The 16105-nt window shown below is 37.7% G+C and overlaps 1 long non-coding RNA gene across 2 annotated transcripts in view; it reads right to left on the bottom strand.

Moving 5' to 3' along the window:
- LOC105475939 (uncharacterized) overlaps positions 1-16105 on the bottom strand; it is a 94819-nt gene that overhangs the window by 40940 nt on the left and 37774 nt on the right. For both annotated transcript variants that reach the window (XR_011606807.1, XR_011606808.1), the window contains exon 2: positions 2808-3170. This is a non-coding gene — a long non-coding RNA (uncharacterized lncRNA). The remainder of the gene's footprint in view (positions 1-2807; positions 3171-16105) is intronic.

Raw genomic sequence — 16105 nt, 5'->3', positions numbered from 1 at the left:
TAGCTTGGTACCTTGCATATTGTATTTTTTTTTAGTGTTTGCTATTATTATTAACAATGAATATGATTGTTGACTGACTGAATGAGGAATAGTTATGTAAAATTTATGTTACCATTAAAAGACTTTGGGAAGGATGGGGTAAGAATTTTGGATACCATTTGCATCATTGAATAGAAATGAAACACATAAAACTACTGGCTGTGATGCACTAACATTTATTTTGAGCATACCTGATGCTTGATGCTTTATAAAAGTGTCATAAAAACTATAGTCTTTTCTTGGCAGACTCTTAATCTAAATGAGGTGATCAGTAGTATTGCAAACCGAGGATAAAAATGCAGTAAGTCTGACAGTTGGTGATTGTTGCTTGTTCTTTTTTCCCCTTTATCTCTTTTCTCTCATTACATGTGCAAGAGCTTAAATAAAATATCTCACAAAAATGTTATGAAAGAAAGCCCCATGCTGTGTATTTACTGCAAATATGTCTACGTGTTCAGACATGATCTGATGCTGCCCATTGGAGATATTTTCTGGAAATTTTCTGAGGCCAAGTCCAGTGACCTTAAAAATGCATCAGTCTCCAGTGGCTTAAGCCTGCTTCATATATATATAATACACACACACACACACACACACACACAATATACTCACATGTGCATTTCTGTTTTAGAAACACCTGTGAGTCACTGTCATCCTACCTGTGAAGGGCTCTTTCTTTTTCTTCCTTTTTTTTTTTTTTTTTTTTTAAATCATAAGGAGGTAAGGAGGCTGGGCATGGTAGCTCATGCATGTAATCCCAGCACTTTGGAAGGCTGGGGAGGGTGGATCACTTAAGGTCAGGAGTTTGAGACCAGCCTGGGCAACATGGCGAAACCCCGTCTCCACTAAAAATACAACAATTAGCTGGGTGCGGTGACACACACTTGTAGTATCCCAGCTACTTGGGAGGCTGAGGCATGAGAATTGCTTGAACCTGTGAGGCGGAGGTTGCAGTAAGCAGTGATTTTGCCACTGCACTCCAGACTGGGCAATAACATGAGACCCTGTCTAAAAAAAAAAAAAGAAAAAAGTTATAAAGATAATTGTGTCTCTTTTAAGCACTCATTCTAGGAGTGACTTGATTCCAATTTACTCCAACATTATCCTCCTCAAAGAAAATATAAATGCATAAAGCAGAGAAGGGATAGAGACTGAATATCTTGGGGAGTCCAGAAATGGAGCAGGACATCTTTTCTTTCCCTGTCGTTGGCTTCCATTCTGCCAAGTTTAGATAGGACAGGAGATTAGTGGTCCTGTGATGAGACTTTAATGGATCTTTGGGTAGTGGTGGTCTCAGACCCATTTCTGAAAGGCATTTGTCTAAGTCTTGAAAGTTTCTGGACCAAGTTTCCTTACAGTGTACTCAAGGGACTGGCTGAAGAAAAAAGGCAGAACCTGTGACGAAGGCTACGGAGGCACAGAGCATAAGGGCGAGGCCAACACAAGTGAATCCTTCATGTACCCACTTGTCCAGGGAGAGGTGAGCTTCCCCTATGAGGGGCCCAGAAATAAGGCATTTGCAAGATGTTGCTACCCATGAAAGCAGTCTGTTATCTTCTGCCCTGGACCTTTTTGCCCAGGAGCTTCATTGCTGGGACTGTGCTGACAAATAGCATTCTCTGGCAGCAGAATTAAAATGAGAAGGAAAATTAAAAACTTTCATGAGGTGAAGATGGAATCGTTTCCAAGGAAACAGAAGCTTAGAGGAAGGAAGAAAAGAAAGTGAAGAAAGCATAACATCAAGTTTGACTTTCCTAAAAATCACAACAACCAATACCCTAAATGATGTTACAAAACAAAGAGAACGACTATGGATGTGATTCCTTGATCCCTGCTCCTTCTGAGGCTTGAGAAACTTTGTATAACCTTCGTAGAGATTTTATAATCTGGCTACTGAAATTTCAAATAAGTACATATTGCCTTAATTTTATCTTAACCCCTGCCATGTGATTGATCCAACACTTTTTTGGTAGTTTTGGGCTGTTTAGTTACTGTGTTTTATTTGTAAAAGTAACACATATTTGTCTTAGAATGGATTCTACAGAAGCGGGGCCTGAGATGGGGAGTCTTGTCCAGGTGATCTATGGGGAGAGTCTTCTTGGGAGGAGGGGACTGAGGTCGCAGGAAAGGGCTGGGGTAGAATTTGAGCACGATACCGTCTCAGCTGGAGACCAGCTTTAATCTCATCCCACAGGAAGTTCTGGAGCAGAAATCACACCACACAGTTGATCCTCCCTCGAAGTGAGGAGGCTGGCTCTGATTTCCTTGTGTCAGTCAGTCATTGGCTGAGGTCTGGGGATATAAATCGTCACCCTGGCAAGAAGATTTTCATTTGACCAAGAGCAATTCTCCAGAAAAAAGGACAACTGTGAGTTATTTATCAGCCAGCAAACATAGCAACTGGAAGATGAGTCTGCAGCTGGAAAGGGGAATAGAAAACTCTATGCTGCAGCAGAACAAGGTAAAGAATGAAGAAATAATCTCAAAACACACCCCCATCCAAAGGCAACTACCATCACCTTTAGGTGATTATGCTTCCAGACATACCTGTTACCTCTCGACCAATGCACATATGAATATCTCTGCTGCTGTGATTTTCCCATATTAATTATTAAAAAGACACTATCATTTCTGATGGTGTCATAGGATTTCACCATAATTTAGTCAACAAATTTATTTAATGCATGGTGGTTCTAATTACTATTGCTGGGTAACAAGTCACCCTAAACTTAGTGGCATAAAACAACAGCCATTTTATAAATACTCACTGATACTGAGGGTCACAAATTCAGGCAGAGCTCATGGGATGACTCTCTTGCTCAGTGATGTCTTGGCCATCTGCTGGGACTGGAGGTGTTGAATGGCTGGACTGGAGGATGTACTGCCACAATAACTTCACTTTGATGTGCAGCAGTTTGCAGTGATGTGTTGGCTGGAAGACTGCTGAGCTGGGACTGCTCACTCTAGTATGATGGCTTTGTGGTAGCTGCGTTTTTTGCTTGGCAGCTTGGTGCTCTAGAGAACCAGGTGGAAACTACATGACTTTTCTTGACCAAGGCTCAGAACTCACGAAGCATCCCTTCCACAGTCCTCTGTTGGTTCATATACTCATGTGAAGTCACAAGCAGGCCCTGATAGGAGAAGAAGTCAGTTCTACTTATTCTTTTTAAAGTTATATTTTAGATTCAAGAGTATATGTGTAGGTTTGTTATATAGGTAAATTGCATGTCACAGGAGTTTGGCGTACAGATTATTTCACCACCCAGGTAATAAGCATAGCCCCTGAGGTAGTTTTTCCATCCTCCCCCTCCTCCCTCTCCCTACCCTCAAGCAGGCCCTAGTATCTGTTTTTCCCTACTTTGTGTACATATGTACTAAATGTTCACCTCCCACTTACGAGTGAGAACATGTGATATTTGACTTTCTGTTTCTGTATTATCTCACTTAGGATAATAGCCTCCAGCTCCATCCATGTTGCTGCAAAGGACATGATCTTGTTCTTTTTTATTGCTGTGTAGTATTCCATGGTGTATGTGTACCACATTTTTAAAAATCCAGTCTACCAATGATGGGCATTTAGGGTGATTCCATGTCTTTGCTATTGTGAATAGTGCTGTGATGAACATACGTGTGCATGTGTCTTTATGATAGAATGATTTACATTCCTTTGTGTACATACCCAGTGATAGGATTGCTGGGTTGAATGGTAATTCTGCTTTGAGTTCTTCGAGAAATTGCTACACTACTTTCCACAATGGCTAAACTAATTTATATTCCCACCAGCAGTGTATAAACATTCCCTTTTCTCTGCAACCTTGCCAGAATCTGTTATTTTTTCATTTTTAGTAATAGCCATGCTGACTGATGTTAGATGGTATCTCGTGTTTTGATTGGCATTTCTCTTATGGTTAGTCATGTTGAGCATTCCTTCATATGTAATGTTGAAGAATTTGAGGTGACTGAAAAAAATCTCCACTGTAAACATTTAGGTTGTTTCCAGTTTTTTTCATATCTTGTTGCTAACAATGCCACTATGAATATTCATACACAGTAAGTTTTCATTTAACATCATTGTCGGGGCCGGGCGCGGTGGCTCACGCCTGTAATCCCAGCACTTTGGGAGGCCGAGGCGGGCGGATCACAAGGTCAGGAGATCGAGACCACGGTGAAACCCCGTCTCTACTAAAAATACAAAAAATTAGCCGGGCGCGGTTGTGGGCGCCTGTAGTCCCAGCTACTCGGGAGGCTGAGGCAGGAGAATGGCATGAACCCGGGAGGCGGAGCTTGCAGTGAGCCGAGATCGCGCCACTGCACTCCAGCCTGGGCGACAGAGCGAGACTCCGTCTCAAAAAAAAAAAAAAAAAAAAAAAAAAAAAAATCATTGTCCATAGATTCTTGGAGACTGCAACTTTAAGCAAAACAATATACAGGGAGACCAATTTTACCATAGGCTAACTGATGGAAACAACAGTGATATTTCTGCAGCATATTTGTCGTCACAAAACATCACCAAACTTCTAAAGAGAGATTAAATACTTCTAATATTTTATATTACAATAAATGTGAGCGATACAAGAAAGATGAATAAAAACAAATAAGATAATTATTTACTTAGTCCAGTTCAGCATGGCAGGTGGCTGGAACGTGTCCCTGAAGCTCAGGGACAAGGCAGGAAGCCACCGTGAGCAAGACACCACTGATCAATCAATTCCATTTATTCCTGTCAGAATCAGTTTTTTTCCCCATCAATGCTAAAACAAAATGACATTGAGCCAAATTACATTGTTCCAGAATCTGCTGCACAAATAATCTCTCACAGGTGAAACATTATCACCTCAGAGGAAATATCTTAAGTGGAACTCCTAGGTAAAGAGGCACATGCATTTTTTTAAAAAAATTAATTTATGGGCCAGGCGTGGTGGCTCATGACTGTAATCCCAGCACTTTGGGAGGCCGAGGCGGGAGGATCACTAGGTCAGGAGATCAAGACCATCCTGGCTAGCATGATGAAACCCAATCTCTACTAAACAAAATACAAAAAATTAGCTGGGCGTGGTGGCGGGCGCCTGTAGTCCCAGCTACTCAGGAGGCTGAGGCAGGAGAATGGCGGGAACCCAGGAGGCGGAGCTTGCAGTGAGCCGAGATCGGGCCACTGCACTCCAGCCTGGGCGACAGAGCAAGACTCTGTCTCCAAAAAAAAAAAAAAAAAAAAAAAAAAAATTATGCTCCCTGGAGAAGCTGCATCAATGTATACTTCCATCACAAGTGTCAGAGAATACCTTTGTGTGCTTGTGTATTTGGGTGTTGTGTGTGCATGTGCTGAATTTGTCACTATCAGGGCTACACTACATTAGTAAAATGAAAGAGAACTTTTTCACTTTTTAAATATAATCTCTGTACTCTGTCATAGGTCATTATTTTTATATTTGCTTTGATAAATTGAAAGAATCTACCTTTTAAACCATTTTGACCAAGTGCATTTTTTGGGGAGTCATTGTTACATTGTTCTGAAGTTATTGGCAAGTTAGTGTTTATAACTTCTATTTTACTAGTGTGTACTTATAAAACTATTATATTGAGATTGTCAAATTAATCCTGAGTGATACAAATTAAGAGGCATTCTCTCATTTAAAAAACTTATCTGTGTCTATGAGTATAGTCCCTTTCCGAGATATAATTTTGCATATTTCACCTTTTATTTTTAATTGTAATTCCTGGTGAGTCTTTCAGGGCAAAATGATCAGAGGCTGTGAGCTCTGGAATTTCTACTTTTTGAAATTTTTGAGGTTATTTTATAGCCAATAAGATACACTTTAGGAAAGAGTCCAAGGCACATGTAAAGAATAGTCTCCATTTGTAGAGTGCAAGGGTCAATGTACTTCTCAAAAAGTGTTACTGGTGTGTTAAATTTTTCCACTACAGTTGTATTTTGTGGCATATGTCTCACACACTTTTTTCATAAACTTTCATGTTTTGTCATTTGACTTTGTAACTTTTATCAACACGAAATGACTCTGCTTAATAATATGATTGGAATTTCACTTTTTCTATGCTACTTCTTTCTTTTTTGCCTCTTTAATATATTTTTGGTCTTCCTTTTTCCCCTCTACTATTTTAAATGCTTTTTCACTTGATTCCATGTATCATTCACCTAGTTTCTTTTAATGGTAACATCTTACATAACTACAGTGCAATATCAAAACCAGGAAATTGACATGGGTACAACTCACAGATCTTATTCCAATTTTACATGCGCTCGTGTGTGTGTGTGTGTGTGTGTGTGTGTGTGTGCAGTCCTGTGCAATTATCACATGTATAGATTAACCACAATCACAATCAAGATGCAGAGCTATTTCTTCAACACAAGGCTCCTGTACTGATCCTTTACAGCCATACCCACCCTCTTTCCTCACCCTTAACCCCTAGCCACCACTAATCTGTTAATGCATTTTTATAATTTTTATTTCAATAATGTTGTTATGGATAAAGTCACACAATATGCAACCCGTTGAAACTGATTTTTCATTCAGATTGTGTGCATCACAAAATCATTCCTTTTTATTGCTGTGTAGTATTCCATGGTGTGGATGTGTCGTAGTTTAACTTGTCACCTATGAAATGACATTAGGATTGTTTCTAGCTTTTGTCTATTTTAATAAAGCTTCTATGAATACTTATGTAAAGGTTTTTATGTGAACATAAGTTTTCACTTCTCTGGGATAAATGACCAGGAGTATAACTGTTAAGTCATACGGTAGTTGCATGTTTAGTTTTTTAAGAAACAGCCAAACTGTTTTCAGAATGGCAGTGTCATTTCCATTCCTACCAGCAATATATGAGTGACTCAGTTTCTACATGTCCTCGCTAGCTTTTGGTATTTTTTTTTTTTTTAATTTTAACTATTCTGATAGGTGTGTAATGATGTCTCATTGGGGTTTTAATTTGCATGTGATGTTAAACATCTTCTCACGTGTTTATTTACCATCTGTATATCCTGTTCTGTAAAATGTCTGTTGTTATATTTTGTTCACTTTCTAATTGGGTGGTTTGCATTTTATTTTTTTCTCTTTGCATTTCAATGGCTACAAATGCCTGCTTTTCAACTGCTGAGGTTTGAGAGCTCCTTGAGTTTTTAGAGTGTATATTCTAGATACAAGGTCTTTGTGTGATACATAATTTGCAAATATTTTCTTCATGTCTGTGGCTCATCTTTTTATTCTCTTCACTGGATCTTTCACAGAGGAAATTTTTAATATTGACTTAATCCAATTTATAATTTTTTTCTTTTTGGATTGTGCTTTTGGTGTCAAGTCTGTGAACCCTTTTCTGGCATAAGAGAGTAACTTTTAATGATTTCTCCCCTTTGGTATTAAAATGTAAAAATAAAACTACAAGATCCAATTTGTTGGTCTTTGTATTTACGGTTTCTGTGTTTGTGTGTAGCTTGAGAAGGTTATCGCCAACCCAAAAATATAAAATTAACACATGTATTTTAGACACAAGACTTTTTTACTATCTAGTTTTATATTATAAAAATAACACACGCAGAAATGTAGAAAGGTAAAATTAGAGAAAAAAAAGTTGCCTTTACTTCTGCCACTTTTATTTCCCGGGGTAGCTACTATAATTAATTTCTTGTATATCTTTCTAGAATTTCTCTAAGTATATGTAAGCATGTGCATACACACACACACATACACACGTATGTGTATTTTTTAAAACCCAAAGGGGACATTTGATGTATCTCTCTGCAGCAGTATATAAAGATCATTCTCATTTTTTAACAGCTGCAAGGATAATATATATAACCTTCCTCCTAATAATAGAAAATTAGGTTTTTATAGGAATTTTCTTTGCTATGATGAGTAATGCTGCAACAAATGTTCTTGTACGTAATGTTGTTCAAGTATGAAGAATAAATTCTTGGACATGAAATTCTTAAATTACAGATATAATTTTACAATTATTAAATTTACAGATACGATTTTACAATTTTGGTAATATCAACAAATTCTTCTTTAAAAATGGAGCATCACAATACACTTCTACTAACAATGCATGAAAGTACCAGTTTTCCCGTGTCCTCACTTACTCTGGAAATTACCTAAGTTTTTATTTTCTGCCTATCTGAGAACCAAGAAATGCGTTTTGTTTTTTATGCATTCTAAATAGATTTAAGAGATGGGGTGTGCATGCATATGTGTGTCATAAGAAAGTTATCAAGGAACATAGTTTTATTTTTTATCCTGTAAAATTAAAATTGTTTGGAATGTGTGTTAAGGTTTTATAAAATAAAAGAGATGCTTCTGAAAGCAGCTGGGATGAGTCTTTATACTCTAGAGAGCCAGCAACTTTCCACTTTCTCATTCTAATAAGGGAAGGAATGGGATTCTTTGGAGGGGTCATCGGTAGGAAATATCCCTCCCGCCACATAATTCTAGGAGTCTAACAGGAACACCTAATGGTTATTGATTGAGGGAAGATTCTTTGTAAACAGAAAAATACCCAATACATAGTTCTTAGTTTTTTTCATAGTTTAGTCATCAGTTCACCCACACATATATGTGTTCATCTAATTACTATTTATTTATCATCCTATTGGCATTGATCTGAGCACTGGGGACATAAGCATTGTGTTCATTGACCAGTCTGGTAGTGGGGTGGGAGAGAACTGAGCAAACACATCCTCACCCTAGTGCACTAAGAGCCTCTGTAGTCTCCTGGTTGGGGTATCAGACGGAGACAGGAGGTCACACTGAATCCCATACTGATGAGCAGGCGATAGGGTAGAAAGGGCAGTTCTACCTATTGGACATTTTGGAAGCTGAATTGAAAACTTAATTAAAATTCAAATTAAAAGCTGGATCAAAATGCTTAATTTCCATTAATGATCTGCAGTGGGAATCCATCACCAAGTCAGAAGATAGACTGAAAAACAAACAAAATTAGCAGCTCATCTTGTATGGTGTTCAGGGAGAATTAATCAGTTATACCCCAGTCAGGAAAGCTGGATATGACAGCTTTCTCAGTCATCAGTAACCACAGTGCAGGATTGGGGAGGGGAGAGCAGGCACTCGGAGGTTTTGTAACTAGGCAGATGGCTTGAAGTGGATTTTCACTGCAACTCATAATGATGATCCTCATAAATGAGCCCATTTTATTGTTTAAAAGCTGGTTATGATGGAGAAAACAATGTAGACCCAAGAAAAATCAAACATTTCTCCTTTGTATGTCTTTATTCTTCTTGCTTTACCACCTTTCATGTTCTAAGAAGAAATGTAAATGAAATGATACATCACATAGTCCTTTATAGCTCTATATCATTATTGTTTAGTCTTCTCATGTTGAGACACATCTCTAAGTAAAAACACAATATGATACCCCACTGACAGTAGCACATTGGTATAGAAGAAAAGTCAGTTTTCAGAGTGAGAAATAGGATAAGTATTGCCCAAGTTAGGAATCCAGTTTCTATTTATGTCATGGTATAGAACTTCTACAGGATATCTTTCTGAAAGACTTTGTAATGAGGGGAAGTTTCTGTTAAGGATGGATGATTAAAATAAACATCGTGTAGGCTGGACTCAGGGAAATTTAATTCCATGTCTATTAAGTCTCTGTATTCCTTTTTCAAGTGTTGAATTACCAACATGAAGTTCCATCAGCTGTTTAATTAGCTTCTGATCCAGGCATCTCACTACTATTTACCAAAAAAGAAAATCCATAGCCTATGAGCTAGGTGAAGTGTACCCTTAATACTTTTATTATTTATTTTTACTTTTAATTTTTCTGAGATGGAGTCTCACTCTGTTGCCCAGGCTGGAGTGCATCAGCACGATCTCGGTTCACTGCAGCCTCCACTTCCTGGACTCAAGCGATTCTCCTGCTTCAGCCTCCCAAGTAGCTGGGATTACAAGTGCATGCCACCATGCCTGGCTAATTTTCTTTTTGTATTTTTAGTAGAGATAGGGTTTTGCCATGTTGGCCGGGCCTGTCTCAAACCCCTGACCTCAAGTGATCTGCCTGCCTTGGCCTCCCAAAGTGCTAGGATTACAGGTGTGAGCCATTACACCCGGCTGCCCTTAATACTTTTATCTATTTACTTATTTATTTTTATTTTTTCTGGTGGATGCTCTCTTGCCCTCTCCCCTAAACTGAGATATCCACATTTGGCACTTTGCCTAGTTGGAGTCAAGCTCCAAGTTTTAGACTTATAAGAGTGAGGTATGTGCTCATTCTTCCTCTGATAAACTCACCCATGCAGAGGGGATGATGAGTGATCTTGATGGGCAGCATGTCAAAGGGGCATTTGGGGGGCAGTATCTCAATCCAGAGGAGCTCATGGCAAATAATTAGAAGATATTTTAGGGTGAGCTCCACTCTTCATGCTGTTATGTTGTGTACTACATAGTCAACTGATACCATTAAGTACCGTGAAGCTCAGGGCTTCTTTTTGTCTACTGGCTAGCAATCCAGTCCCCCTTGCATAGACAGCTCCTTTTCCTCTCATGGCACCAGGTACATCCTGATGTCTCTTGCTTTATGGGCTTCCCCAAGCTCTTCTGTCTTTGGGAGCAATGCTTTGGCCCCATTCACATATACCTTTTGTTCATTCTTTAAAACTTGGTTCAAGAGTCACTCCTCTTAGAAGCCTCCTGTAATTTTTGCCTTTATGTTAATCCTTTTTAGATGTTTTTCCTCTGAGCTTCCTTAGTATCTTATGCATGTTTCTTTTAGAACAATTGTCAAAAACCATGCTGGTAATATTGTTTATTCAGCAAGAATAAACTCCATATTCTTGTTATTTTACTATAATCCCCAACCTCTGGCATATACTTAAAATTTGATAAATATTTGTAGAGAAACTGGATAAACTAAGGCTTCCATTGGGAACTCTACTTGCCTTCTCTACTACTTCCTCTGAATTATCTCAGTGAGAAGGAATCCCTGTCTTCTTAATGCCTGTAGTACTCTTCCCATTCATATAGATTTTCATTGTATTCCTGACTTGTGGAAAAGTCTCCTCCTGTAGGGTATAAATTCCTCAAGGGCAGTAATATTATCCTATGAAACTCTGTGGTCCCTAACACAAGTGATTGGCTAAGGTAGATATTCAAAAACAACTGTGAACACATACGAAGAGATAAATAGGCAGGATCACATTTATTCATTTCTTAGAAGTATATCATATGTATGCCGAATTAAGCATGAAGGAGAAGGTGAATAAAGATGATGGCAACTTCAAATGTGCTGTACAGTTTTAATTCCCCAATAAAGACTGTTGAATCAATGCTAAAATGCTTGCTAAAGAAGAAGAGCAAATTTGTGGTGGTGTCTTTCAATACTGGAAAGCAAACTAAGAAGTGATGTTAGGTGTCTATTTATGCATCTACTATCATTGCTAATGCTTTAAGCTAGGTGTAATGACAAGATAAATTTCATAGTAATGGGAGGCATTTTTAAATTTTGTAAAGTATATGAAAACATGTCTGAAGCCGTTGACTGTAAAATCACCTAATTGTTCATTCTTTCAGCTACTTCATCCTAAATTGTTTATTTACCTAAATTGTTTATTCAATTAAGTAAATTAAACTTAATTTAGTGTGCTCAATTTATTCAAAACCAATATTTATTATTTACCAAAATTATTCATTCTTCCATCTACCTCATCTCAAGACTATTGTCATCTAATCCTGAAAGAAGAGAAGTATAATAGAAAAATGATGGTGAATGTAGATACTGTAGAAGGAAGCAGTAGGACATGAAGTTGTGTACAATTGAGAATAACAATAAGTGTACGCAGAAGAGGACATTTCAGTCTCTACTCTGAGGATGATCGAAGTAAAACCCCACCTGGAAATGTATTCTGGGGAACAACTTCTTCCTGGGCCCAATGGTCAGTCTTTTGGTCACATTTGCCAGGAATGGCAAACAGTTTTCAACTTGTGTTTCAGTGATTCTAGTCAATTGATAATAAAAGAATTCCAAGGCTACATCAGATAAAATTAGAAAAGATTCCTTGATTGATTAGTGGTGTCTCTGCTATGAGACAGAAGATGGGAATAGCTTGCCTGTGCATTTATCATCTTAGGTCTATGTCATCTTCCCAGTCATTCAATTGAATAGCAAGAATTACAAGGCAGTTTCCAATTCCTGAGGCTGAAATAATGATATTTACATTTTTATTGTGTTGGATGCTGAAATAACATGCTATACACTGCTTTAATGTTGTTACTGTTTTTGAGAAAATAAATTTGGATTTTTTTTCCCCCTTCTTCTTGCTTGTTCCTAAAACCCAGGTTTCAGAAACATTGACTGCCCCTCCAGGAGGTGACACTCAGTCTTCCCTTTTCCCTTTGAGTATGGCTTCTGAAGAATAGTGTTTAGAAAGGAAAAAAAAAAAAAAAGCTCTACAGTGGAGGAATCTGGCAAACCAAGTGATCAAGGTTATCCTCCCCAGTGATGATAGTTGCATTGATATTATGTACGTTCTAACATGATGTAGCCTCTTCACCTTGTTGTATTTCTCCCTAAAACTTAAAACTCTTACATTTAATCATGAGAAACACAGGCAAAAATCAAATTAAGGAGAAATCTACAAAATACCTGACCAGTACTCCTCAAAACTGTCTTAAGTTATGCAAAATAAGGAAAGAGTGAGAAATATCAGAGCCAAGAGTCTGAGGGAACGTGATGACTAAATGCAGTGTGGTGTCTCGGAATGGAAAAAGAACATTTGTGGAAAACAGGTGAAATCAAATAAAGTCTGAAGCTTAGTTAATAGCAATGTACCAGTATTAGTTTCTTGGTTTTGACAAATGTACCATAATAATGTAAGATGTTAACATAGGGGAAACTGGGTGAGGGGCACACAGAAACCTTGTACTATCTTTGCAACTTTCTGTAAATTTATAATTATTATAAAATTAAAAGTTTATTTAAAAAACAACCAGATAAATGAAACTTTTTAAAAAGTTATGTATTTTTGCATCTGTGTGTGTCTGAGACAGAAAGACTGAGAGAGTGAGAAAGAGAGAGAGAATTGGGACTTTGTTCAAATAATGTAGACCTGAAGAATCTGGGCTTTGGAATAAGAACATTTTATCTGGGGAGGGTCTTTTGGGATGAGTGTTATTGGTGACTTAGTTATTATTTGCCATTCTATGTTCAAATCTCCTTTACAATAGAAAAATTTTTCCTCCTCCTTTTCCCTTTACGAATGAGATTCTAGAAGAATAGTCATAGTTTTAAAAATTTTCCTTGCACTTTTACTCTCAAATACTCATTCTATTATCTTTAATCAAGAATCTTTTCTTTTTTGATGTCTAACTATATTTTTATATAATATTGCAAACTACCTTCTATTCTCTTTTTTTTGTTTTTTTTTTGAGATGGGTTTCACTCTTCTCACCCAGGCTGGAGTGCAATGGCATGATCTTGGCTCACTGCAACTTCTTCCTCCCGGGTTCAAGTGATTCTCCTGCCTTAGCCTCCCTAGTAGCTAGGATTACAGGCATGCGCCACCACACCCGGGTAATTTTTGTATTTTTAGTAGAGATGGAGTTTTACCATGTTGGCCAGGCTGATCTTGAACTCCTGACTGCAGGTGATCACTCGCTTTGGCCTCTCAAAGTGCTGGGATTATAGGTGTGAGCCACCGTGCTTGGCCTATTTTCTTCCCATTTTCTTACAAAACTTAGACATCCTTTTTATCCTTCGTGGTATCAGTTGTGAATCTTAATCTTTAAACCAAATAAAAGATTTGCCACGACAATAGATATGTAAATTCAGATCTTTTTACTTTCCCCCCTTGCTGATATTTGTCGGTACACATTCATAATACTGGAATTTAAATTACTTTTTTTGACTAGAAAAATACTTTCCCTCTGACTTGTAGCCTAAGGAATCATGCAAGGGCCCACTGCTAATGCAGAAAAAGAACACAACAGCCACATCAGATGATGCTTATCAAGGTCCATTTAGTTTTGCAGTAAGTGTCTTGTGGCCCTGAAGATGCAGTGTAGGGTCTACATCCTGGAATAGCATCTTGCTCTTCAACAGTTGTGAAATTAGCTTAACATTTATGGTTCCGGTGAATACTTCTGGCTTTTTATGTCTGTCTTATTAATAACTAAGAATATTTTACTGGGGAGATTTATTTGACTGAAATGCATTAAAATTACTTGTATCAATGAAGTATATTATAGGTGAAATGGTATAAATTATGTAGGGGGGATTCAAAAATAACAAGGTGACGGAGCTGAGAAGAAACAATCATGTCATTCTTTTTCTTGATGAGGTGTTAGCTTATTTTAACTTACAGGCCAGAACGTGAAAGTTAAAGTGAAAATGCAAACGAGGAGTTTCGCAGTGAGTAACTCGTATCAGACTAACACTTCTGCCAAGAATAACTATAAACGTTGGATTAAAACTGAAAAACAAAGCAAAAAGCAGATGTTTGAAGGTGACCAGAAGCATAGGGCCGAGATTCCATAGGCAAAGAACGTACACAGTGAGCCCTAAATTGTCATGGGTTTTGTCGTCTTAGAGCATTTGCCTAGACACAATATGAGACTTAGAAGTTAAGGGAAAAAAAAAGTGGTGTCTTGAAGCTTGTGGATGTCTCATGGGTGGGAGGGACAAAAATTAGAGAGCAGGACTAGCAAAGCAGTCGCAAGTGGTTCCAGCAGTTTGTGTGCAGTCTGCCTGTGAGGAGCTTATCAGTGACCAAGGGCTACCTGCATTGAGAAAAAAGTTCAGAAATCAGAGAGAGGAGGCTATGAGGCTAACATCTAAGGAGAGGCAACTTCTCGTATCTTGCATTGGACTTAAACTATGGTAATAAACATATCTGAGAGTTGAACAAATCATATAATTATTTGCAGCCATGGAGTAGCAACGAAAAGCTGTAATCCTTGAGAGAAATAGAGCATAAGAAGTAATCCCGCATTCCTGATGCTTTCTCTCTGACAAAATTTTCCAATTTGCAGCACAAGAAGACAGAGCCTACGCAGAGAATTGTGGTTGTGTTGAGTGAAGAAGATACAGAGATTGAAGTTTCAGAGTGCCACAGTGGCTGAGATTTAGAAGCATGGTCTTACAGAAAACATAGCCAAGTTATTAGTGGGAGAAAAGCTGTCAAAATAATAGATAATCTCCTTGAATTCCTGGCCTAATCTCAAACTATCTAGTCACAGGGTGCAACTCTGAGAGGCTTAGTAGAGAATAGTTGCTTGAGAGCTGAGCAAAGATTTTAGAAGCTCTACAATGCTAGAGAGGCAGGGTGTGGAGTTGAGATCCAGGCAAGGTGGAGCAACCTCAGGAAACCCTAAAAAATTTTACCTGGGACAATAGGAAGTCCACATTTTAGGAGTCAGCACAATGCCCTACAAGTGTGGGTAAAACTAAACCCTAAGAACTGAACTAGCAAAGCCTTAACAGAATCAAGATGATTTGTTTATAATTTAACTGTCTACTAGAGGAAGAAAACTGAGTTCGCAGTGGTAATTCAAAACATCTACAATGTCTAAAAATTACTGACCTGCAAAGATGCAGGAAAAGTGATCCATCATCAAGAGAAAAGACAGACTCAGACCCAGAGACAATCTAGTGTTGGAGTTAGCATCTAAGCCTATCAAAATCACCATAATTACTGTGTTAAAAATAGAGGAAAAGATGAAAATCAGGTGGTAATATGGAGAATATAAACAGATAACCAGAATCTACAAAAAAGAATAAAATGAACATGCTAGAACTGTGAAACACAGTATCTAAAATTGAGAACTCTGAAAAAGCTTAAAACATACTGGATATGACAGAAGGCAAGATTAGTAGCATGAAGGGCATATCAGCAGAAAATATCCAATCTGAAAGACAAAGTAAGGAGAAAAATAATATAAAAATCATAAAGAATGCAATCAAGAGGATATTATAAAATGTAATACAAATATATTTAAAATACTAGGTTTAATAGAAAATCTTTTGAAAATGCAACTCGATAAAACTGATAGAAGAAATTTAAAAATCTTAACATTTCTATACCTATTAAAGAAATGGGATCTATAAT

Source organism: Macaca nemestrina, chromosome 8 (assembly GCF_043159975.1).
Source record: "Macaca nemestrina isolate mMacNem1 chromosome 8, mMacNem.hap1, whole genome shotgun sequence".
In the NCBI taxonomy this organism is placed as follows: domain Eukaryota; kingdom Metazoa; phylum Chordata; class Mammalia; order Primates; family Cercopithecidae; genus Macaca; species Macaca nemestrina.
The sequence above is the reverse complement of the archived record's forward strand: the minus strand, read 5'-3'. Positions and strand labels throughout refer to the sequence as shown.